Source organism: Bos indicus x Bos taurus, chromosome 1, assembly GCF_003369695.1.
Source record: "Bos indicus x Bos taurus breed Angus x Brahman F1 hybrid chromosome 1, Bos_hybrid_MaternalHap_v2.0, whole genome shotgun sequence".
NCBI classification, from domain to species: domain Eukaryota; kingdom Metazoa; phylum Chordata; class Mammalia; order Artiodactyla; family Bovidae; genus Bos; species Bos indicus x Bos taurus.
The window spans coordinates 82,811,713-82,838,011 of record NC_040076.1 but is presented as its reverse complement, the minus strand read 5'-3'; the positions used below and the strand labels follow the sequence as shown (position 1 = coordinate 82,838,011).

Below are 26,299 nucleotides of genomic sequence, written 5' to 3'. Positions count from 1 at the left end.
ACAATGGAAGCAAAATAGACAAGCTTCCTGACCTCATTGGTTTAGAGTCCAGGATAAATATCAATCCAAATTTAAACTGTAACTGTGCTGTGTACTGGAAAAGAAAGATTCATGTTACATCTGAAGAACAGTAGGAGCTATTAGTGAAGTAGTAGGAGCTAGTAATGAAGATGGTGGAAGCGGGCAGAGAAGAGAGCACTCCAAGCAGAGGAACTTTAACAAAGGCCAGGTGGCAGGAGAAGGAAGGGAAGGTCTCCAGAAGTAGACCATGCTAAAGGTCTTTAGAGTAACAGCAGAAGCCAACCATTGCAAGGTTTTAAAAAGTGAATAGGTTAAGGGTTGAGAAATCAAATTTCCATTTTGAAAATGTGTCTGAGGCCAGCAGATTTGAGGAAGAATTAGATAGCTTAGAATGGAAGATAAGTTTCTAACAGGAATGACTGTTGTCATCCAGGATGGTGGTTTGGACTAGAATTGTGGTGGAAAAGATGGAGAGAAGTGGACAGACTCATGAGAAAAATTTAAGAGGTAAAATTGACAAACCTTGTTGATGGATTAGATACAGTAGGATGAGAAAGAGAGGTGTCGGGGGAACACCTTGATTTCTGGTTGCAGAACTTGATGGATGGTAGTGCCATTTAGTGACACAAAAAATGCTCTACGCAGCAATCCCCTGACACCCTCCCCTAGCTAGCTTGTCAGGAGCTAATGTCAAAAGTGATCACCCCACATCTGCTGTGGCACTTGTGTTGAATTCTTCTGCCAATTATAAGACAAAATTTCTCATTTGAAGATCAATTTTGTAATTTTCATAGAGTAAGATTTAAAAAAAAATTTAGTTAGGACTTCCCTGGTGGTCCAGTGGCTAAGACTCTGAGCTCCCAATGCAGGGAGCACAGGTTCAATCCTTGGTCAGGGAACTAGATCCTACATGTCACAACTAAAGATCCCACATGCCACAACAAAGATCAAGGGTGCTGCATGCTGCAACTAACGTAAGACCTGGTGCAGCCAAATATAAATATATTTAAAGATTAGTTAATAAACAGAATCTTTTATTTAACATCATGATCATGGAAACAATACAGTACAACAGAATAATGTGCCTTTAATGGTCTCAGGCAAATTAGGAAAGAAGAGAAGAGGATTTAAAATGTAAACAATACTGAATGAAAGCCAAATGACATCATAACATGTTTTACAGACAAAGGTTTCACAGAATTTTTAATAGAGAACTTCGTGGGAGAAGCTGAGTGTTCACACAGTATACAGTAGTATAGGCATGTTATGATAAATCATATCACATATTCACTTTATGTAGGAAAGAATTACATACTCCCCACCTTTGCAGTATTAACTTCCCAACTAGGGGGAGTAGTTAGAATGAAATGAATGATTACTTTTTATAAAAAGGTTTAAGAACTACTATACTGAGATGAATTATCAAATTGGCTCAACAAAATAACAGACAAGTATTCTAAAAACTAGCTGTTTATTATTAAGAGAGAAAAAGTGACAGAAATTATCTAATATTAATAAAACAATATTATCTACCTCATTAAACTAGTGTTGTGTTGATTCTGTAGCCTTGTATGTAGTAATTTATAAATTTATTTTAATTTTATAGTGGTATAAGAACTATGAGCATAAGGACATTATACATGGTTTTATTAATATACATATTAAGTAATATTATAATATAAATAATTGAAGTCAATATCAGGGGTTTAGGAGAATTATTTCCCTTAAAAGAGATCTGAACCTTACTCAAGTTTGGGAAATCCTGGGCTATTCAATTAAACCAAACTTTAGCTTGGTATACAAGACCTTCTGTGATCTGGCCCCATATAATACCACAGCTTCATTTCCTGTCACTCTTCTACTCAAATCTGAGGTCCTCTCAACACTATAGCTTCCATGTTTTTGCTCTAGATGTTGCCACCACCCAGAACATCCACATAAATCTACTCAGTTAAAATAACCAACATCACAGTTTAGGATTTTACAGGCCTTAGAATTTTACTCCTCCCAGAATGACAAGTAAGGATTACTTACTCAAGCCAATAAAAGGATTCAGTATATTTAACATTTCTAGCATCTCTAGCATATATGCATGAGGGATTCTCCCCCATCATGAAATACTGGACTGGAAACCCACTAGGTCACAAATGATAGGCAACAGGGTCCCACTAAGCCAGAGAAGCCAGAACCAACAGTCCAGCTACGATGGCACTTTCTTACTAGGACAGGCCTAGACAGACTGGAAGAATGGTCACTCCCAGTCATTCCAAAAAGCTTCTCAGGTGTGATGTTTTATAAATATGGGCTTTTGATCAAACGAAGTGATAAATAACTTTGGTCTACATTGGTAATAACCTTTCTGGCATGAATGTCAGGAAAATTTTAAGGTGATGCAGGCTGTGTTTATTTTTCATTCAAAATAATTCACTTATTGAATTCCACAAGGGAAAAATATGTACTCTTAAAGCATAAATTATACCCATTATTGACTGCAAGACAACCAATGATAAAAACCAACACTGCCCTTCAGCTCCTAAAATGTTTTTTTCTGAGTATATTTGAGAGATAACAATACCAAAGCATGTTTTTAAATTCTCATCCTAAAATTAGATCTAGGTGGATGACACATGGCTTCCAGCTGGTAGGTCACTGTAAAGAAAAAGAAAGAAAAGAAAATTCCTCCTTGAGGCAGTCTAAGTTTATATTGCTCAGGGATTCAGAAACAGCTTGAAATCGATACTTCTTTTATCTCTTATTTGTTTGTGGGTTCTCATGGTTCTAATCAAACTTCAGGTTTAAAATACTTATGTAAAAAAAAAAAACCCACTTACCTCATGTATTTTTTAAATTTCTTGATTTTTACCTATGCTGCAGCATTCTAGATTCTATCATCAGGAAATCAAAGACAAATTTTTTTCAAGTTTTCTTCTTATAGATTTACTCTATTTACCTAAAGCAGTGTTTCCCAAAAATATTCATGGAGTACTAGTTCTGAAGACAGTCTGAGAAAAAGAAATTCCCGAAAGTTAACTACATATGGGAAATCATATACATGATATTTTCAAGTCACATTAACATTTTAGTTAAATACTCTGAGAAATCCTACAGTAATAATACCTGATTCTCCTTGTTTAATTCATCATTTCTCAGAGTTATTTGAACTTGAACAAAGAAAAATAATTTTTCAGAAAAGCACTGAACATCCCACAGAACTAGAGTTCTGCAGAAAATGCTTTGAGAAATGATGGTCCAAAGTCATCTTTTTAAAAAAGAAAAAATAAGTAAATAAACTTCCTAAAGGGGAACGAAGTCTCAAAAGATGAAGAGTGATGCTGAGGAGAATGGAGGGATTGTCCTTGTCAGCATTCAGCTGAGTGAAGCTAAGAGGAAACATTCTTCCGCTCATGGGAACTGGGGTTGGTTCAGTCAACTCAAACATTTTAAGTCCAGAAGATTCCGTGCAGGCTGAAGCAACCTGAATAACCTTAAGACGTCGAGGATAACAATAGCAACTACTCTTACTGCCACTTTCACTGTTTCTTGCTGCTCCAATTCATTAGCTGGTTAGGACAGGACAGGCAGTGTATACATATTATCTCCAGCCACATAAAACTCCTGCATGACAGGTTTTATCCTCTCAACCTTAGAGAGGAGGCACAGAGAGGGTGACATGATTCAAATAGGATTTGGTCTTAGACCTTTCTTACTATCTCATACTAACTAGCCTGAAAAGCTTCTTCCCTGAAGCAACATCTCCCTTGGTTCTCCTAGCCACTGAAGACACTCCCTAGAGCTTTCCCTAACAGAAATCACTCTAGAATAACAAGTGAAATCACTGATGACTTTGGCCCATGTACCCATATGTCTGGCTTCTACCAGGAACCAAATATTTTCACATTCTTAATCTGACAAGACCGTGATCACCTAGACATGGCATGGTATTTTGAAATTACTTCCTAAGGCTCTTTAAGAATCAAACAAGAAAATTAATCTTAACACTCAAAGGCAAACTTGAACACCTACTGAGGCCAAGGAGGTAACATAAGTGAGGGGAGCTGGTCAGGAATAAGACAATAGTTGGTGACTATAAGACTATAAGACACTCTGATGATCTAGAGAGAATATTCTTCATCCAAAGAGTTAACCACTTCACAGCTCTGGCAGAAAGCATTGTGTATAGTAAAAATGTGAGCCCAGTATTGCTTGATCTTATTTTTCAAATGAGGCCAGAAACACAGTTTTTACATGAAATCTCCCAATTTTTAAAATGTTGACAACTAACAAATTTCCTAAAAACACCAGCGGGTCCAAAAGCAACATGAATTTGCAGGCAGATTGGTCATGACCTTACAAATCAACTTCTGCTGAAAACCCTGCCATCTCCCCTCCACCCACTCCTCCTCCAATCCAAACTGCTTCTGACACACTCAAAAAGTCAAAAGCCAATACAGAAAGTGAGAGTGAAGTGAAGTCGCTCAGTCGTGTCCGACTCTTTGCGACCCCATGGACTGTAGCCTACCAGGCTCCTCTGTCCATGGGATTTTCCAGGCAATAGTACTGGAGTGGATTGCCATTTCCTTCTCCAGGGGATCCTCCCGACCCAGGGATCAAACCTGGGTCTCCCGCATTGTAGACAGGTGCTTTGCCAGTACAGAAGTCATATATAAAACCTCTGAGTCTGAAGTTGATTATATAAAAGAAGATGCCCCCTGCATTTTCTGGGGAAAGATGACAGCAGGGTTAAAACAAGTGTGTGTGCTACTTGAAGGAAACAGCAGGCATTCTGTGCCTTTCCTATGGTGCCCTATATGCCAGAGTGATTCTAAAGTATGAGGAGGCCATTAGCACTGCTCCACTGACCAAATTTTTTTTCTTCCTCCTCTCCAAACTGGTTTGTCAGATGACTCTTGGAGACCAGGTTCAGGTCTAGTTAGGGCACCGGGAAGGGTAGTCCTCTATGAGATCCTGTTGTCACTGGGGGGTGTTTGTTAGAGAGATGGCTATTGACACCTGACACCGGAATTACTCAAAGCTAGGGTGTGAGGTGTGGCCTATGGTCTTTTAAAATCAACATCATCACTAAGTCCCCAGAGAAGAGCCAAGGAGAGGAAGATGGAACAAGGTTGGCTCCATGGGGAAGGATTCCTCCTCTGCCTCATCCTCTACCTGCTGCTCCAAGGTAAGATGGGATAAGAACAAGAGCACAGCATCCATATAAAGTCTGGGGAACACAGACCCAGGCTAATTCTTTTTATTTCTAGTTAACAAATGGGTGTTCCATTTTGGAAAAAATGGAAATTCATGACACTGACAGTTTGGTATAGCACTTTCTAGGGTCCTAACAGTTAGCTGACTTTTCCCTTAAGCTACTTCTCCACTCCCCATGCTTCCATGGGCCTCTCTCCTTTCTCCATGTCATTCTCTTTCCAGGCATATAATCTACCCCACGGTTTCTAGGTATCAACTGTTGTTGAGAGAAGAAAATTCTTCCTTATTTCTCTTTGTTGTTGTTATTTAGTCCCTCAGTCATGTCCAACTCTTTTATGACCCCATGGACTGTAGCCCACCAGGCTCCTCCGTCTGTGGGATTCTCTAGGCAAGAATACTGGAGTGGATTGCCATTCCCTTCTCCAGGGGATCTTCCCAAATCAGGGATCGGACCTGAGTGCCCAGATCTCCTGCATTGGCAGGTAGATTCTTTATTGCTGAGCCACTGGGGAAGCCTTATTTCTCTTAAGCAAATGAAAAGGAAAGATGCCAAGGGAATTGAGGTAGATGAAAAGTTCTATTGTGACTTTTCAGTAAACTTTTCAGTGTAATTTCCCAGTCTAGAGTAATTTCTTGTTCATTATTGAGATTAAGCAATGAGGTATAGCACAAAATTAGAGACAGACAAAAACAGACTCGACCAGGAGATCCTACCACATACATTCTCTGTTTCTGCCCCACAAAGTATGATTAGAAAAGGATTGGGTATAAGAGGTGTATCAAGGAACTGTTTATAAGATAGTCTCAGTGGTGATGAGTCCTGAGTTTTAGAAGAGAACACTCACAGTACAACGCAAAGACATATAATCATTAAATTGAAAACTGAGTTCCTTCCTTAAGGTCCCACGGATGGATTTCTCACTGCTGCTGCTGCTGCTGCTGCTGTTAAGTCACTTCAGTTGTGTCCAACTCTGTGCGACCCTATAGACGGAAGCCCACCAGGCTCCTCCGTCCCTGGGATTCTCCAGGCAAGAACACTGGAGTGGGTTGCCATTTCCTTCTCTAATACATGAAAGTGAAAAGTGAAAGGGAAGTCACTCAGTCGTGTCCAACTCTTAGCGACCCCATGGACTGAAACCTACCAGGCTCCTCCATCCATGGGATTTTCCAGGCAAGAGCACTGGAGTGGGGTGCCATTGCCTTCTCCGGATTTCTCACTACCCACCTGATTATTTCCCTCATTATTAATTCATGACCACCTATGCTCTGTTCATATAGTGAAGAGGAGAACTGTGATTGCAAAATTTGTCAGTGACATTCACCCAAATGGCTCAAGGACAGAGGTTTGTGTTGAGATTGTTAAGAATATAGCAGGACACTAAAAAGTGGTGCTCAGGGCTGAGTTTGCATATACATGTAGACAAGTTTTGCATGGAGAGAGAGAGAATGGAATTGAGAATGGAGCTCTGACTCAGCTCACCTTATCAACTTCCACCATTTGCCTACTACTCCAGCCTAACCCATACTGCCTAGTCCAAGCAGTAGGAGTCTACCTGCTTCTTCCATAACCCCTGTTGTCTCTCTGTGCAGAAACATTCCCCAAACCGCAGCCCTGGCACTCTTCTCACAGTCTCTGCTCTCTACAGGGAGAGGAGATACATTCACCATCAATTGTTCAGGCTTTGACCAGCATGGGGTGGATCCTGCTGCCTTCCAAGCAGCGTTCGCCAGAAAGGCCTTCCGTCCAGCCACCAATGTCAGTATCCCCATTCGTGTTAACATCTCCTTCACTCTGTCTGCCATCCTGGAAGTAGTAAGTCCTGACCCAACTCTGTAATGATGAGCAGTGGGTGCACTGACTGGATTTTGTAAGTTAAGAGCTCAGTCTATGGGATAGGGAGGCATGACAGGGAATGCTACAATGATACAATGCAGATAAAAGCTCTCCCTTTTGGGGGATACACCACAAGAAACATAAACCCAATGGACTACTCTCATACTGGTGTTTTCACTTGCATTTCTCATGTACACTGGATTATATGACCTACATTTTTTAGTGGTTTATGATTAAAAATCATAATTGCCATACAGAACAGCCTTGTAAATGATTAAGAGGTGGGTGGTGTCATTGGATTTCACTTCATTAAGTTAGTAATCTCAGATGAAAACTGTTTTTCCAGGATGCACAGCTTCAATTGATGACATCATTCCTGTGGCTAAATATGGTATGATGGACTCAGTTTCCCCTTTGCTATAGTACCTCCCTTTTTCCACCGCAAGGTCCAATTTTGAGGATTAAAATGGATAAATCTGAGAATATCCACAAATTAAACAAGTTCAAACATAGCCAGACCAATAATGAAAATATAAAATTTTCTGATTTATTTTGCCAGTTTAAGGAGGGCAGAGACAGGGCTCAGGAAGCAAGTGGCACAAACCAAGATCATGGAAGCCAGTACTTCAGTGGCTCCATCCCAGGGAACCCAAAGCCAAGCTCCAGGTCTCCCCAGAGAGCACTGAGGAAGAAGTGAAAGTACAGATTTGTCAGTGACAGTGTGACAGTTGTCACCAGAGGTGCGGTGGGAGAGCAAAGAAACGAGTAAAGAAAGGAATGGAGAGTGCAAGAGACACAGGAAGACTAAAGCCAGTTCCCATCTCCTGTTTATCCCATACCATGGTGTTCTCTAGATCTGGTACAATCCGTTCATCACCTGGAACCCAGAGGAATGCGGGGGCATCAGGAAGCTGGGCATGGCAACTGAGAACCTGTGGCTTCCAGATATCTTCATTGAGGAGCTGTGAGTGTCAGAGCTGAAAAAAGCAAGAAGGAGACCACATTTCTAGGGAAGAGCATGATGTAACCAATGGGGGCCAAGCACAGACTCAACCAGAAAGGAGCAGCATCTGAAACCCTCAGAACACAGAGATAGGTAGAAGGGCGAGGTCAGATGAGTGGGGCTGGAGCACAGAAATGGGCAACTTGGGAGAGGATGAGGGCCAGGTCTGATGGGGGGCCCACAGCTTTTACCTCTCTGTCCTTTTCACACTCAGGATGGATACAGATCAGACCCCGCCAGGTCTCATGGCTTACATCAACAGTAATGGTCACATCAAATACAGTAAGCCAATGCGGGTAACCAGCATCTGCAACCTGGACATCTTCTATTTCCCCTTTGATGAACAGAACTGCACCCTCACCTTCAGCTCTTTCGTCTACACAGGTGAGTGAGAATCACATGCTGAAAGAGAAAGAAAGGGTTTGAGAAGAAGAGAACAGAAAGCTTGGATGAGTGAGTGAATCTCACTGAAAGGGGTGTGGAATCTAAGTGGTAAGGAATCCAACAGTCTGGGCCAAGGGGTTGGGAGGCTTGGGGGAGGCTGAATTACCTGGGTCTCCTTGGGGGAGGCTGAATTACCTGGGTCTCCTTTGCAGTGGAAAAGATGGTCCTGGGCATGGAGCAGGATGTGCAGGAGATTTTGGAAACATCACAGAACATCATTTGGAACAAGGGGGAGTGGGTACTTCAGGGTATCCATCAAATGATGAAGATGACTGCGGGCACCAATGACTATAACCAAATCGTCTTCTATGTGAGTTTGGGGGCCCTGGGTGGGATCTTCTTCTACATGCATAGCTCATGTCCTCCACCAGAATGTAAGCTCTCCCACAAGAAAACATGCTCCATGGAGGCAGAGGTTGCTATCACTCTTTTCATTGAAAAATCTTCCGTACCTAAAACAGTACCTGGCACTCAGGAAATGTTGATTGAATGGATCCTCCCTGAGGAAGAAACAAAGCTCCCACAGCAGTGATTTACAACGAGCATGAACCTCCACTCCATGTCCCCCACTCCCTCATCAGCTGCCAGGGCGATTAGAACTTTTGGGAGGACAGGAATTTTTATATTTATTTTTAAAAAGAGGTGATGGAAAAGTTATGAAACACTGTCTTAGGGATATTATGATTCCAAATCCTGGTGATCCCAAAATGTCTGCTCTGTCTTGCTTTCTCTCCCACTGGTTTTAAACATCCACCAGCAAAGGCACTAGAGATTACACCTTGATGAGGAAAGCAAGCAGAAATACAATGCACGCAATACCTAAGAATTTGGTCCCTCAATTCTGCTGAGAGCACATTGGTAGGAATAAAAAAATTAGGTGGAGAAAATTGACACATGGGCCAAGAAGGAATGAAACATGTTTCAAACGGTAAGCAGCATGGTAGAATTAAACCATGGGAAGACGATGTGGTGATTAAGATGACTTTGCTGGAGAGGGAGAACAGAGAAAGGGACTTGAGGTAACATTTCCTTACTAGAAAGTTTGATCTGGGACAAATCTAAATTCTTTCTCTTACCTGGATTGGCAGCCTCCCAGCCTTCTCCTCAATTGCCTCCCTCTCCCCTCCCCACCAGGTGGCCATCAGGCGCAGGCCCACCCTCTATGTCATAAACCTCCTGGTGCCCAGCAGCTTTCTGGTTGCCATCGATGCCCTCAGCTTCTACCTGCCGGCAGAAAGCGAGAACCGTGCCTCATTCAAGATGACACTCTTGCTGGGCTACAACGTCTTCCTGCTCATGATGAATGATTTACTCCCCTCCAGTAGCACCTCCCTCATCAGTATGGCCCCTTCCACCTTTAGGAGAAGAAAAGTAGGGTGGGGCATGGCATGAGGGAACAGACCAATGAAACAGGTCAGAGTGAAAAGAGATCCTAGAAAAGGCCTCTTTTCTGGGGAAAGAGAAAATAAGAAGTCCTGGCTGGTGCCTCTGGCCCTCAGGCAGGCCCAACTTCCCTCCAGGTGTCTACTTTGCCCTGTGTCTGTCCCTGATGGTGCTCAGCCTGCTGGAGACCATCTTCATCACCTACCTGCTGCACCTGGCCACCACCCAGCCCCCACCCATGCCTCGTTGGCTCCACTCCCTGCTTCTACACTGCACCAGCCCAAGGACATGCTGCCCTGCTGTGCCCTGGAAGGGAAACATGGACCTTGCCCACCTGCCTGGTGAGGGATGTCAGCACTGCTCATGCTTCCTCTTCCATCACCTCCGCTTCTCTGCTCCCACCTCCTTCCCTCCCCACATAACTCCCCAGCTGACCTTGGAGGCCCACAGCTGAGTCTGTCTTGACGTAGGTGTGAAGGAGCCCATGGAGTTGGTGGGAAAGGTGCCACATCCCAGAGAGACAGAGCTAAATGGGTGCCCTGGCTCAGCGAGGAACCAGCAGGAAGACAAAGCTCAGAAGCTGCACTTGGTCCATCTGTGGGTGTGGTTAAGCCACATGATGGACACCCTGCTCTTCCGTCTCTACCTGCTCTTCATGGCCACCTCCGTTGTCACAGTTATTATTCTCTGGAACACCTAGGCAGATACCTACCTGCGAGTCCCAGGCCACAGCTTCTCTTGCCCCCTGAAACCATCCAGGCTCTCATCCCTGCCCAAATCCCACCTTACAGCTCTGGCAACCACCTTGTTTTCGTCCCAGTTCCTCTGCAGTTTCAGACCAGATCTGGATGGTTTCCTAAGCTCTCCCAAGTCAAGTCCTTGCTCTGGCATGCCATCAGCCACCCTCAGCCCTCCGGTGAGTCCTGCCTTTCTGGCTCCTTAGGATTCAGGTTCTTCGAATACTTCCTTGATCGAATTTCCTCCAATAAACCCCATTTGCAGAAAGCATTGGCTCTTCTCTGCATTATATTGTAGTTTGAAAACCTTGAGGTTGAGAGACTTCTTGTAGAAAATTCTCACTACTAAAGTAAGAAGGATTTTCTTTTTTTTTTTTTCAACTCTAGTAAACAACATGTGAAAGCAGGGAAATGGTAGAGAGGGGGCCAAAATCTATTATGAGGAATTAAAATACGGACTAACCTGCTAAATCCAGTTATCCTGGATTTAAGCTTCTGCAATTAATGATGTGCCAGAACCAGGCAGCCCTTGTTTATAGAGTGAAGCCTTTTGTCACAGCCTGACATGTGACTCATTCATCATTAAGGACTAAGAGTGTTAACATAATCCCAAATTCTGCTAACTGCCTGTGCTGCAATCAGAGTTGATCTGTCCTTAATCATGCTAAGAAAAGAACACTGGGCTAAGGAAAGCACATTTGAAAATGGCATCTGCTTTACTTAGGAGTAACACAAATGACCCCACATGAACTGGAAAATTTCCCTTCCAAGCACTTGCCTTTTCATTTTGAAAGTTGTGTCTTGACCCATTATTTACAATAGCTTTTTTTTTGGAAACATTATTATTGCCTGCGGCAGGTCTTTTAGTTGCAGCATACAAACTCTTAGTTGTGATATGTGGGATCTAGTTCCCTGACCAGGGAGTGCAGTCTCAGCCACTGGATCACCTGGGAAGTCCCCTCCAATAGTTTCTTAGGGGAAGTGGAGACCCCACTGTATCGCTCTACACCAGAGCTGTAGTATGATTTGCTGGACAGCAGGTTCAGAAAAGCACATATTTGGGAGCAACTTAATTACAACTTGAACACAATCTTTCATTTTTAGCAAGCATTTATTTTCTTTAGTTTATTCTACTACTTTCTATTGAACCCTAAATTTCCCAGGTCAGCAGTTCAGTTCAGTTCAGTCGCTCAGTCGTATCCACCTTTTTGTAACCCCATGAATCCCAGCACACCAGACCTCCCTGTCCATCACCAACTCCCGGAGTTCACCCAGACTCACGTCCATTGAGTCGGTGATGCCATCCAGCCATCTCATCCTCTGTCATCCCCTTCTCCTCCTGCCCCCAATCCCTCCCAGCATCAGAGTCTTTTCCAATGAGTCAACTCTTCGCATGAGGTGGCCAAAGTATTGGAGTTTCAGCTTTAGCATCAGTCCTTCCAATGAACACCCAGGACTGATCTCCTTCAGAATGGACTGGTTGGATCTCCTTGCAGTCCAAGGGACTCTCAAGAGTCTTCTCCAACACCACAGTTCAAAAGCATCAATTCTTCGGTGCTCAGCCTTCCTCACAGTCCAACTCTGAATCCATATATGACCACTGGAAAAACCATAGCCTTGACTAGACAGACCTTTGTTGGCAAAGTAATGTCTCTGCTTTTCAATATGCTATCTAGGTTGGTCATAACTTTCCTTCCAAGGAGTAAGCGTCTTTTAATTTCATGGCTGCAGTCACCATCTGCAGTGATTTTGGAGCCCCCAAAAATAAAGTCTGACGCCGTTTCCACTGTTTCCCCATCTATTTCCCATGAACTGATGGGACCGGATGCCATGATCTTCGTTTTCTGAATGTTGAGCTTTAAGCCAAGTTTTTCACTCTCCTCTTTCACTTTCATCAAGAGGCTTGTGAGTTCCTCTTCACTTTCTGCCATAAGGGTGGTGTCATCTGAGGTTATTGATATTTCTCCCGGCAATCTTGATTCCAGCTTGTATATACCATATAATAATATACGTAATGGAATACTACTCAGCTAAAAAAAAAGAATGAAATTCTGCCATTTGCAACAACATGAATGGACCTAGAGGGCATTATATTTAGTGAAATACATCAGACAGAGAAAGACAAATACTGCATCTTATCTTTACATGTGAAATTTAAAAAATAAAAAAATGAATGTAACAAAACAGAAACAGACTCACAGATATGGAAAACACACTAGTAGTTGCCAGTAGGGAGAGGAAAGAGTGGAGGAGCCAAATAGGTGTAGGGGATTAAGAAGTTCAAACTATCATGTATAAAATAAATAAGCAACAAGGATATACTGCACAGCACAGAGAATATAGTCAATATTTTATAATGTTTTAAATGGAGTATAATCTTTCAAAATATTGAATTACTATGTTGTACAACTGAAACTAATATAATATTGTAAATCAGCTAAATTTCAATTTAAAAAACATTTATTGACTACTTACTGCTATATGTTATATACTGGGGGGCCAAAACAATGTTTCCTTCTCTCCATGAGGTTACAGAGCAGGAGGAGAGACATACATGTAAGGAAATGTTTCCAGTTTAAGAGTCACAACAGTATCCAGGAGCACATGTGCACATGTGTATGTGGGCATCTGTGTGTGTGTGTTTAATTGACAAGAAGAGAGAAAGAAGAGACACTGAAGCAGGCTTCACCAAAGACTGGATGCTTGAATTGAGCTGAATCTTTAAGAATTTATTAGTAGGACCAGAGATCAATAGTAGAAGGTGTATTTTAGGTCAAGGGAATGTGGAAGAGTAAAATCACATACTGAGTGTTGGGGTGCTATTTAGGATGCAGTGTTTCTCCCTGTGTAGTCCAAGATCCACCTGCATTAGAATCAGTTGTGGATCTACTTTAAAATGTCGATTCCTGAGCACTACCAATTGTAATTCTGATTCAGGGCTATGATTCTGATTTAGGGCCAGAGTGGTAAGGGTAAAAGCACATTAAGTAATTCTGATACATATTAAAGATAAGAACGAGTCTTTTGTAACATAAAATGCAAGGCAACATGATGGAAGGATGGGTGGGACCTAAGTCAGGGAGTTCTTTACATCATGCTAAGGGGGCGGGATTTCATCCTATAGGTCAGTTTTCTAAGTGTGGTCCCAGGAGGAATAGCTGCAGCAGCACCTGGGAAACTTGTTGAAAATACGAATTTTCAGACTCAGCAATCTTAACATAACTGCTACAGACAATGGGAGCCACTGAAAGATTTCAAGTATAAGAAAGATATGGTCAGCTCTGCATTTCAAATTACACAGCCTACACAGTGGAGGATAATTTAGAAAAAGCCAGACTAGGAGTGACGCCACTAGGTGTGAAGCCTGGGGGCTTTGATGCTGCTATACAGTCTCCAGAGAGATTCTTCACCTTGGCATTCTATCTTCCTCAAGGCTGGATTGTGCTGCATGAGGCCATCCTCCCAAACAAGAGGCAGCTAGAGGATGACAAAAATGCTTTTCCAGGTGAGGAGGCCCATTGCTAAGCTGCAACTCAAGTTTGGGAAACCCCAGGCGAACGCAAGGATTTCTAGAAACACCCACACCTTAAGTTGATGGTATCCTCCAACTGATCCAAGACTATACCCCAAACAGGAATTCTAACTGGCCCCAGACTTGTCCAAGGAAGCAGCTAAAGCCCAAATTCAGGGCCTCTTTTTTAGGGGCCATGGCCGAGTGCCCAGGAATTCAAAGATACTGAACCCAAGATGGAGATTCCAAAGATGCCCAGAGAAAGCTGAGAGTGGAGGAAGTCCTCACCCTCCCACGATGACCCCTGAATCAGCTAAGAGTTTCTGAACCATCTCCTAGTCATGAGTGACCAACAAAGCCCACAGCTTGGCTTAGGAGAGACATGTATCAGAGCTAAAATGAGAGTCTTAGAGACTTCCCAGGATATTCCAGAGAATGTTGCTGCTGCTGCTGCTGCTAAGTTGCTTCAGTCATGTCCAATTCTGTGTGACCCCTGAGATGGCAGCCCATCAGGCTTCCCCGTCCCTGGGATTCTCCAGGCAAGAACACTGGAGTGGGTTGTCATTTCCTTCTCCAATGCATGAAAGTGAAAAGTGAAAAGTGAAAGTGAAGTCGCTCAGTTGTGTCCAACTCTGAGCAACCCCATGGACTGCAGCCTACCAGGCTCCTCCGTCCATGGGATTTTCCAGGCAAGAGTACTGGAGTGGGGTGCCATTGCCTTCTCCCAGAGAATGTTGGAGACAGCTATTTCTAATGGCCTCAGAAAATGACAATCTAGCTACTGAAGTTCTGTTTAAATATGGCTACCTTTCCCCATCTGAGAGCCTACTGGAGAAGGGAAGGAGGAGGCAGGCATATGCAGGACAGGTATCCAAACCACATTGGTAACAAGGAACTCCGTGCTAGCATGAACTCTGAGAGCTAACCTAAGCCAGTATGTCTCCTAGACAAGAATTCCAGGTGCTTAATAATTTATCTGAGATGGAGGACTGGCCAATGTGAAAAGCACCTTTTACAAGTAAAGAATTCTGAAGGTAGAAAGAGACCCAGTGTTCATGATGAAAAACTATGTGATTCTTATATGGCTTGTTATAAACCATAAGCACTAGAAAACCTGAAACCCTGGTTATTTTAAGTACTATCATTTTTATTGCTTTATTTGAAAATGTTTTCTAGTTCATCATTTTAGGTATTTTTATAAAAGATGATCAGTGGTTAATAACAAAATTTATATTTTCCTCAAGTGTGTTTATGTTCTAAAATATGATCAGAAAATACAAGATCCCATTGCCATCTGTCTATTTACTTGGCTCCATTTCTTTTTTTCCACATACTCCTATCCAGTATCTGCACTGTAGGAATGTTGGGGGATGACATAAAATTAGACATATTAGGTTGGTGCAAAAGTAATTGCATTGTTGGACTTTGCTGTTTGATACTGGAATACATTCTTAAATAAATGTGGCTATGTTATACATCATTTTAATGTGCATTTCTCACTTTATGTTTCTTTGCTAGTGACTTATTACTTACTGTTTATTTTACATTTATTTTAGACTAGGGAGATGATGTTAGACTAAAAGCAAATTTGAGTGATTTTCTTATTTGAGTTCAAGACAGGTTGTGAAGCAGCAAAGACAACTTGTAACATCAGCAATGCATTTGGCCCAGGAACTGCTAACGAACATACAGTGCAATGGTGGTTCAAGAGGTTTTGCAAGGGAGAGCAGAGCCTTGAAGGTGAGGAGCACAGTGACCAGCCCCTGGAAGTTGATAGCAACCAACTGAGAGGAACATCAAAGCCGATCCTCTTACACATAAAGAATTGAGACACAAGAAGCTGCTGAAGAACTCCACATCAACCATTCTATGGTCATTCGGCATTTGAAACAAATTGGAAAGGTAAAAAACTTGATAAGTGAGTGTCTCCTGAGCTGACTGAAAATCACAACAATCGTTATTTTGAAGTGTTGTGTTCTCTTATTGTACATAACAACAATGAACGCTTTCTTGATCAGATTGTGATATGCGATGAAAAGTGGATGTTATATGACAACTGGCAATGACGAGCTCAGTGGTGGGACTGAGAAGCTCCAAAACAACTCCCAAAGCCAAACTTACACCAACAAAAGGGTCCTGGTCAATGTTCGGTGGTCTGCTGCCGGTCTGATCCACTACAGCTTTCTGAATCCTGGCAAAACCATTACATCTGAGAAGTACGCTCAGCAAATCGATGAGATGCACCAAAAACTGCAACACCTGCAGCCAGCATTGGTCAACAGAAAGGGCCCAATTCTCCACAATAATGCCCAACTGCACGTTGCACAACCAACATTTCAAAAGTTGAGTGAACGGGGCTACAAAGTTTTGCCTCATCCGCCATATTCACCTGACCTCTTGCCAACCAATTACCAGATCTTCACACATCTTAACAACTTTTTGCAGGGAAAACACTTCCATAACCAGTAGGAGGCAGAAAATTCTTTCCAAGAGTTCGATGAATCCAGAAACATGGATTTTTATGCTACAGGAATAAACAAACATTTCTTATTGGCAAAAATGTGTTGATTGTAATGGTTCCTAATTTGATTAATAAAGATGTGTTTGAGCCTAGTTATAACGATTTAAAATTAACGGTCCAAAACCACAGTTACATTTGCATCAGCCTAATACAATGCCTGGCATACAATAGAGTACTCAATATGTTAGTTATCACCTGCAGCAACAGCAGCAGCAGGAGAAATAATAGTCCCTGAGATCTCCAGATCCCAGAGTTGAAACTCCGATTCTCCAGGTCAGAAGCAAGCCTGTGCCTCAGTGCTTTATTCTCCTGCCTCTATCACTTCCATCTCCTGACAGCTATGTCTACTTCTGAGTCCAATCAGAACTTAGGTCCCATTTTTCAGCCAACTTTATTAAAAACAAGGTATGTATCAACTATCTTCAGCCACTTGCAGCATGGCTTGAAGTTAACCCTCCTTTCCTAGTTCCAGGGCCTGTGAGTATAGCCTACCTGTGGAACTCAAGTGTCCCTTGACAGCCAGCCCTTCACTCTTGGCCAGTCCAGGAGCCCAGCACCCCACAGGTGTGTCTATGTAGATACAAACACAGTAGTACTTTGGTCCTATATGACATGATGGCCCAATCCCTTGGCCAAGTTTCCAAAGAAGGGAAGCAATGACTTACAGAGCTGGTAGGACTGAAAGACTACAGACATTTCAAACTTTAAACAAAAGACATTGCAGCCTTCTGTTCTATATTTTCCCACTTTGGGCCCCCAAAGTGGGACATTCCTGCCTTCCTTAGCCGTTTCTATTTTGGACTGTCATGATCTTACATTCTGAACAAAGTTTCTTTTGTACTCTAGGTCTGACTCTTCATCCCTTCTGCAAGAAAACATTTTCAAGTCTTTCTGGAAATGTGACTTAAGATACTTAACATAACAATGTTCCAATTCACTCATTTGGTTAAATTGTACTTTTTATAAAGATGTGACATAAGACATAACATTGACACAGGCCGTTAATATTGATGGTAGCTGGATTACTAGTTTATGATAATGTATATCACTATTGACAACACAAAAATGTTAAAAACAGATCTGTTAACTTAGTTTTGTGACATCTGTTATCATGGAATCAATACATAGAGTAAAACTTGTATAGAAAACATTAGTCTGGGGGAGAACGAATCAGGGAGGCAGAAAGACTGGAAGGAGGAAATCTAGCTAGGGGATGTTGGAAAAATATAAACAATAGATAATGAAGCTATGAATAAAGATTTATAATTTGGTATTTTCAATTATTCTTAATAAATATGTAACCAAATCACTAAATATTGTCACCTTTCCAAATCTGCAGATTCCCTGGCTTTAGAAAAGTAATAATTCTTATTTCACCAGTCCACACTCTCTCATTAAAGTGAGTTATTTTGTTATTGATCTCAGTATAGAGCTGCCAAACAGGATACTTTTCCCTTAGTCTTGGCCCAACTTCCTCCCTGTCTGGAGCTCAGAAGGCATTCATGGACAGGGGCAAAGCAGGAAACTGCTGTGACCTCTCTGGCCATAGCCTCTCACCAGGGAGTGGTCAGCTGTCATGAGCAGTATTCAAAACCAGGAACCAAGGTTTGGTTGGAGCTCCTTTAAGCACCAGGGTTTGGGGGCTACTGGCAAGTCCCCAGAGGAGAGTCCAGAAGAAGAGGATGGAAGGAAGGTGGCCCGCTGTGAGGGGATTCCTCCTCTGTCTCACTGTCAACCTTCTGCTTCAAGGTAAGATGGGGCAAGAACAGAGAAGACCAGAGTGTGGTTCTGAAGCATATATAGGAACTTTCTTCTAGCACGTGAAGGACATTAGAATTAACAAGTTAAATATTTCTTCCATAATGTCAGTGTCTTGATTTCCTTTTGGTGACAGATAGAAAGATATTCCACTGCTCAGGACACAGAGCTCTCCTCACTCCCTGCCTGCATAGGGATCTCATTTCACTACCTTTCCAAATCTGCCTTTTCTTGTCCTCCAGTGCCCTTTCCACCACACCTTCATCCTAACCTCCCTACCTCCTTTGATATGATGTCTATGAAAAGAGTAGCCCTGAAAGAGTAAGTAAAATATCAAGGGAGGATAGGAATCAATCTGAGGTAGAAGAAAACAGATACTTTGCCTCCACGGGGAAATACTTGTTCCCAGTCTGGGTAGGTACCTTAAATATTATGGAAAGATATAGAGAAAGAGAGAAGGCAGGGGAAAAAAAGATTAAAAAAAAAAAAAGGAAACGGAGCAAAGATTCTGCTCAGGTACTACCCAAATAGCTCCCTGGCCATGGCCAAGAACAAAGATCCACATAGGGCTTACTATGATTGGCTCAGTGATATGGCCTAATGATCCCAGTGCTAGAAATAAGTCCTAAGCTATCTGAGATGACTAAATCTGAGAAGGGCAAAATAAGCTAAAGCACCAAAATAAGCACATATTCAGAATACCTACTTCGTGTTTCCCGTATCTGCCTAGTAAGTAAGCGCAGTTGATTATCTATCTTATCTTCTTGATAAATTAACTCTGTCTTAGGTAAACAGAAGTCCCTGAAAATGAGGATGAGAAATCATTAGAGCAGATTTATAAATGACCTTGAGTACAAGTCCAAGGGCAGTGCTAGGTGGTACTAGTAGGTAGATCCAAGAGACTTATGATGGGTGCACCACAGGCCTTCTTGAAGTGGCTGCCATTACATCAAGGATGAGTTTGCATACAGATTTGGGCAGATTTTGCATGAGGATGAACAATGAGAATAGATACTGACTCAGCTCACCACATCCATTTCCACCATTTGCCTACCAGATCAGCCCATCCTCTCCAGCCCTGGCAGGAAGGATTTTGACCTTAAGAAGTCTTGGCCCAAGAAGGAGGAGGGCTCACCCACTCCTCCCAGTGAGTCCTCTGTTTTCTCTCTCTGCAGAGAGGCTCCCATCCTAGTAATGGAGGCTCTCTCTCACAGGGTCTCTGCTGGCTTCAGGAAGAGGCAACCTTTTCACCATCAGTTGCTCAGGATTTGACCAGCATGGGGTAGATCCTGCTGCCTTCCAAGCATTGTTTGATTTAAAGGTCTTCTGTCCAGCTACCAAGGTCAGCATTCCCACTCAAGTCAACATATCTTTCATCTGTCTGCCATCCTGGAAGTGATGAGACCTGGTCCCCACATTCTGTTGCTTCTAATAGGGGATAATAATCCTCTGCCCTCTCAGCCCAACATTGTATTGGTCTAGTGGTGAGCAACAGGTACTATGAATGGATTCTGGAGCAATTAGAGGGTTTTCCTATGGGATGGGGAGACACAGAGAAGAAGGCTGCAGTGACATTTTTTCAGGAAGGATTTATCCTTGAGTCCTGACCTTTCTGGAAAGTTCCAGAAAGAAGTGATCTTTATGTCAATTAAAACCTGAATTGATGTTCATTGCAGCACTATTTACAATAGCTAGGAGATGGAAGCAACATAGATGTCCATCAACAGATGAATGGATAAAGAAGTTGTTGTACATATATACAATGGAATATTACTCAGCCATAAAAAGCATTGCATTTGAGTCAGTTCTAATGAAGCAGATGAACCAAGAGCTTATTATACAGAGTGAAGTAAGTCAGAAAGAGAAAAACAAATATAATGTATTAACACATATACATGGAGTCTAGAAAGATGGTACTGTTGAAACTATTTGCAGAGCAGCAAAGGAGACGCAGACATAGACAACAAACTTGTGGACACAGTGGGGAAAGGAGAGGAAGGGATGAATTGAGAGATTAACACTGAAACATACACATTACCATGTGTAAAACAGATAGCCAGTGGGAATATGCTATATGATACAAGGACTCAAACCCAATGCTCTGTGACAGCCTAGAGGGATGGGATGTTGTGGGAGGTGGGAAGGAGGTTCAAGAGGGAAGGGGACATATGTATACCTGTGGAAGATTCATGTTGATTTATGGCAGAAACTAACACAATATTGTAAAGCAATTATCCTCCAACTGAAAAAATAAAAACAAAAAAACAAAAAAATTAAGACCTTTCTTTAAAAAAAAACAAACAAACCTAAATTGTTCCTAGATACAAGGGGAGACAATAAGGAAAAGATAGATCAGCATCTAAAATGATGCCTGCTCCAATAAATTAGTAAATATTTATAAGAATATGTAGTGGGCATGGGCCAAATCTTTTTGTACTAATAAGCCTGGATGGGAATTTCTTTACCAGGATGCACAGCTCCAGCTTCTGACATCATTCCTGTGGATTACTACGGTAAAGCAGATCAACTCTCCCCCCTTTCCCACTACCAATTATAAGTTTAAATTTTAAGAGTGACTTAAAGGTTTTCCAGACCTCTACCCAATGTATAAATTGTTCCTGGACCAAATAAGTTCATCTAGAACTGGTCCAGGAGACGCAAATCTCCCTGGGCAGCTTAGGAAGACAGAACTCGTAACCCAAGAAAATGGCCAAGTGTTTGCAGACCAATGCACTGGTACAACCCTGGGTCCAAGTGGTTTTGGGCTGTATTTAATGTCTGCCTAGAAAAAAGGCCATTAAGGGGTACTTTGCCAATGCTGCTGCTGCTAAGTCGCTTCAGTCATGTCTGACTCTGTGCAACCCCATAAATGGCAGCCCACCAGGCTCCTCCGTCCCTGGGATTCCCTAGACAAGAATACTGGAGTGGGTTATCATTTCCTTCTCCATTGCCAATGATACTTGGCTAATAAAGAAGGGGAGATAGGGTGTGGTCATTAGGGACCTCAGTGGGAATAAGAGTATCAGAGTTTAAAGACTACTTCCCTGGTGGTCCAGTGGTTAAGACTCTGTGCTTCCACTGCAGGGGACACGGGTTTGATCCCTGGTATGGGAAAATTTTGCCTGCCATTTAGTATGGCCAAAAAGAAAGAGAAGAAGAAAGGGAAGGGCTGGAGTGGCTCCACCATCACTCACCTCTGCTTCTACTGACCTGGCTGTAGATGTGGGACTACACATCTAGCCTTTCATTAGCTAGAACACAGTAGAGTGCATCAGCAACAACAGACTCACTGTATCAGCTGAGAACCTGTGGCTTCCAGATATCAGCATCGAGGAATCATGTATATCCGGGTCAGGGAAAGCCAGCATGAAGCCCATCTGAAAAGAGCAACCAAGGGTCAGTGCAGGGCACAGGGACACCAGCAGATTCAGATCAGGGCACAGTCTCAATGAGTTGACTCTCACAAAACACTATGAGCAGAAGAGACGAGAGAGAGTGACCTTAAAGAAATAGCCCCAAGAGTGAGCACAGTAGGAGACCTGGGAAGGGAAGGAGACGAGCTGATGAAGGCACCCACAGCGCCTCTCTCTCTCTGCTTCTCATAAGCAGTGTGGATGTGGGTCAGGCACCTCCAGGTCTCATTACCTATCTCAGCAGCCAAGGTCGAATTATAGTACCACAGGCCAATGAGGGTGACCAGCACCTATAACCCAGACACCTTCTACTTTCCTTTTGACCAACAGACTTGCCTGCTCACCTTCAGTCCCCTCCTCTACACAGGTGAGTGAGACACATTGTGGCAGCCATTTCAGGTTCAGAGGAAGATATATCAGTGATGCAGGCATTATTTAGGGAGGTTTTAGATCAGTGCTTCTCAACTCTGGCTGCCCACTGAATCTTTTTAAAAATACCAATAACTATGCATTACTCCAGAAACTCCAAGTTAATTGTTCCAATGGGGTTCTACTACTGTGATTTCTTTCTATCTCGCCAGGTGACACTAATGTGCAGACAGGATTAAGAACTACTGCTTTAATTTCTCAATAAAGTTTAAAAAATAAACAAAAACTACTGCTTTACCTTAGATAGCCCTTCCACCAAATGAATCTAACCTGACCCTGACCTGCTGCACATGTATAATTTTTAGCTCAAGCCTGTTAACATTAACAGCCAATACACTTTAACCAGTAATTAATGTAACTGAAGCTACCAGGTGTCCTATGGAAGAATCAGATAAATAAATCATTATAACTGGCATGCATGTAATTATAAAAATATTGAGCTGTTCAAGATTTATTCCACTGAAACAACACATAGAATTGGGGAATTGAGAAGAAAAATAGGAAAGACTCCCAAAATTCTTTTTATTTATTTTATTGACTTATTTTTGGCTGCGCTGGGTCTTCGTTGCTGCACGCAGGCTTTCTCTCTAGTTGCAGAGTGGGGGCTACTCTCTAGTTGCGGAGCATGGGCTCTAGGGTACATGTAGCTCTAGTTGTGCTACAGGCTTAGTTGCCCCAAGGCATGTGGGATCTTAGTTCCCCTTAGACAACGAAGGGGACACTAGGGATCGAACCTGTGTCCCCTGCATTGGCAGGCAGATTCTTAACCACTGGACCACCAAGAAAGTCCCTCCAAAAATTTCTTGACTCATGTTTGAGTCATAACTAATCTTCCCATAACTTTGACTCTAACAACGAAAAAAAAAAAACCTCCTAATGCTGCAGCCCACATGTATATGAATTTCTGGTCCTATGACCCACTTCTGAGAAAACCTAGATGCCTACTTTAAAAGAACAGAGAGGAGAATCTGTGGAAGAAGCTCAGTGGGGGAGGAATTGAATCTTGTGGGCAGGAGACTTGAGGACTCTCTGGACTGAGCTACCCTGGCCTACTTGCAGTGGACAGCATGCTCCTGGACAAGGAATTGTGGGTGATAACAGATATACCTTGAAATGTCACTCAGACCCAGGGGGAGTGGGAGCTTCTGAACACCAGCAAGGCCACCCCAAAGATGTTGATGGACAGCAACCTATATGACCAACTCATTTCCTATGTAAGTCCAGGGGCCCCTGTTTGACTTCCAAGTTGCTCTTGATTTTCCTCTTAATCTAAGGCCCTTTAGGATGTAAAAATAATTCTAAGGAGTTGAGCACCTGCTCCTCATTCCACTTTCTATCCTAACTGCCCTCAAGAAGGATCCCCAATGCATTTGCCCTGCAGACAGGAGGAGCAGCTGGACTTTTATAAAAATGGATGGTCCTGTCCAATGGTCCAAAGAGCCCCATTTTCCCACAAAAGTCTATAATTGTGTTCCCAGAAAGTGGGACATAAGGGGAAATTAGACAATGAAATTGGTGGCACTTCTGAACAGGGCACAATTCAATGCATCTATTACCCAGAGAGGTCAACCCATGACCAGCCTAATTGGACATCAGCAAAGAATGAATAATCAAATATAGAGTTGAGCCCTCTGGCATCAGTTATTTGCCACATTCTCCACACTCTTTCCTACCAGATGGCCAACAGGTGCAGGCCCAGCCTCTTCATCTTAAACCTCCTGGTGCCCAGTAGCTTTCCGCTCACCATTGACGCCCTCAGCTTTTACCTGACAGCAGGAAATAAGAACTTTGCCTCACCACAATGAGGTACCATTTCATGCCAGTCAGAATGGCTGCTATCCAAAAGTCTACAAGCAATAAATGCTGGAGAGGATGTGGAGAAAAGGGAACCTTCTTACACTGTTGATGGGAATGCAAACTAGCACAGCCACTAGTGAGAACAGTGTGGAGGTTCCTTAAAAAACTGGAAATGGAACTGCCATCCATTCAGTTCAGTTCAGTTGCTCAGTCATGTCCGACTCTTTACGACCCCATGAATTGCAGCACGCCAGGCCTCCCTGTCCATCACCAACTCCCAGAGTTCACTCAAACTCACGTCCATTGAGTCGGTGATGCCATCCAGCCATCTCATCCTCTGTCGTCCCCTTCTCCTCCTGCCCCCAACCCCTCCCAGCATCAGGGTCTTTTCCAATGAGTCAACTCTTTGCATGAGGTGGCCAAAGTATTGGAGTTTCAGCTTTAGCATCAGTCCTTCCAATGAACACCCAGGACTGATCTCCCTTAGGATGGACTGGTTGGATCTCCTTGCAGTCCAGGGGACTCTCAAGAGTCTTCTCCAACACCACAGTTCAAAAGCACCAATTCTTCAGCACTCAGCTTTCTTCACAGTCCAACGCTCACATCCATACATGACCACTGGAAAAACCATAGCCTTGACTAGACAGACCTTTGTGGGCAAAGTAACATCTCTGCTTTTGAATATGCTATCTAGGTTGGTCATAACTTTCCTTCCAAGGAGTAAGCATCTTTTAATTTCATGGCTGCAATCACCATCTGCAGTGATTTTGGAGCCCCAGAAAATAAAGTCTGACACTGTTTCCACTGTTTCTCCATCTATTTGCCATGAAGTGATGGGACCAGATGCCATGATCTTAGTTTTCTGAATGTTGAACTTCTATATGACCCAGCAATCCCACTGCTGGGTATACACACCAAGGAAACCAGAATTGAAAGAGACACGTGTACTCCAGTGTTCATCGCAGCACTGTTTATAAAAGCCAGGACATGGAAGCAACCTAGATGTCCATCAGCAAATGAATGGATAAGAAAGCTGTGGTATATATACACAATGGAGTATTACTCAGCCATTAAAAAGAATACATTTGAATCAGTTCTAAGAAGGTGGATGAAACTGGAGCCTATTATACAGAGTGAAGTAAGCCAGAAAGAAAAACACCAATACAGTATACTAATGCATATATATGGAATTTAGAAAGATGGTAATGATAACCCTGTAGGTGAGACTGCAAAAGAGACACAGATGTATAGAACAGTCTTTTGGACTCTGTGGGAGAGGGTGAGGGTGGGGTGATTTGGGAGAATGGCATTGAAACATGTATATTATCATATGTGAAACGAATCACCAGTCCAGGTTCGATGCATGATACAGGGTGCTCAGGGATGGTGCACTGGGATGACCCAGAGGGATGGGATGGGGAGGGAGGTGGGAGAGGGGTTCAGGATGGGGAACACATGTACACCCATGGTGGATTCATGTCAATGTATGGCAAAACCAATACAATATTGTAAAGTAATTAGCCTCCAATTAAAATAAAATAATAATAATTTAAAAAAGAACCTTGCCTCATTCAAGATAACTCTTCTGCTGGGCTACAATGTCTTCCTGCTCATGATGAATGACTTACTCCCTGCCAGTGGCACCCCCCTCATCAGTATGGCCCCTCCAGCTCTTGAGAAGAGAAGGGTGGGAGGGACTGGCTGAACTGGCTCAGGGAAGGGAGATATATTGGGCAAAAGAGGCTGTGCTTCCCAGGGTGGGATTGGAAGAGAGGAATAAAGTCCTGGCTGGTGCCTCTGGCCCTCAGGCAGGCCCAGCTTCCTCCCAGTGTCTATTTTGCCCTGTGTCTGTCCCTGATGGTGCTCAGCCTGCTGGAGACCATCTTCATCTCCTCCCTGCTGGACCCGGCCACCACCCAGCCCCCACCTATGCCTCGCTGGCTCCATTTCCTGCTTCTACACTGCACCAGCCCAAGGACATGCTGCCCCGCTATGCCCCAGAAAGGAAACACAGGCCTTGCCCACCTGCCTGGTGAGGGAAATGAGCACTGCCCACGCTTCCTCCTCCATCACCTCTGCTTTTCCGCTCCTGCCTCCTTCCCCACAATCCCCCAGGTGACCTTGGTGGCCCACAGCTGAGTCTCCGTCTCACCATAGGTGTGGAGCCCATGGAGTTTGTGGGGAAGGTGCCAGGTCCAGAGAGAGAACTAAATGGGTTCCCTCGGTCAGCAAGAACCTAG

The 26,299-nt window shown here is 43.1% G+C and overlaps 2 pseudogenes; both read left to right on the top strand.

Annotated features, from left to right (window-relative positions):
* LOC113897813 overlaps positions 1–10,870 on the top strand; it is an 18,060-nt pseudogene extending 7,190 nt beyond the window's left edge.
* Positions 10,783–26,299, top strand: LOC113897802 (annotated as a pseudogene).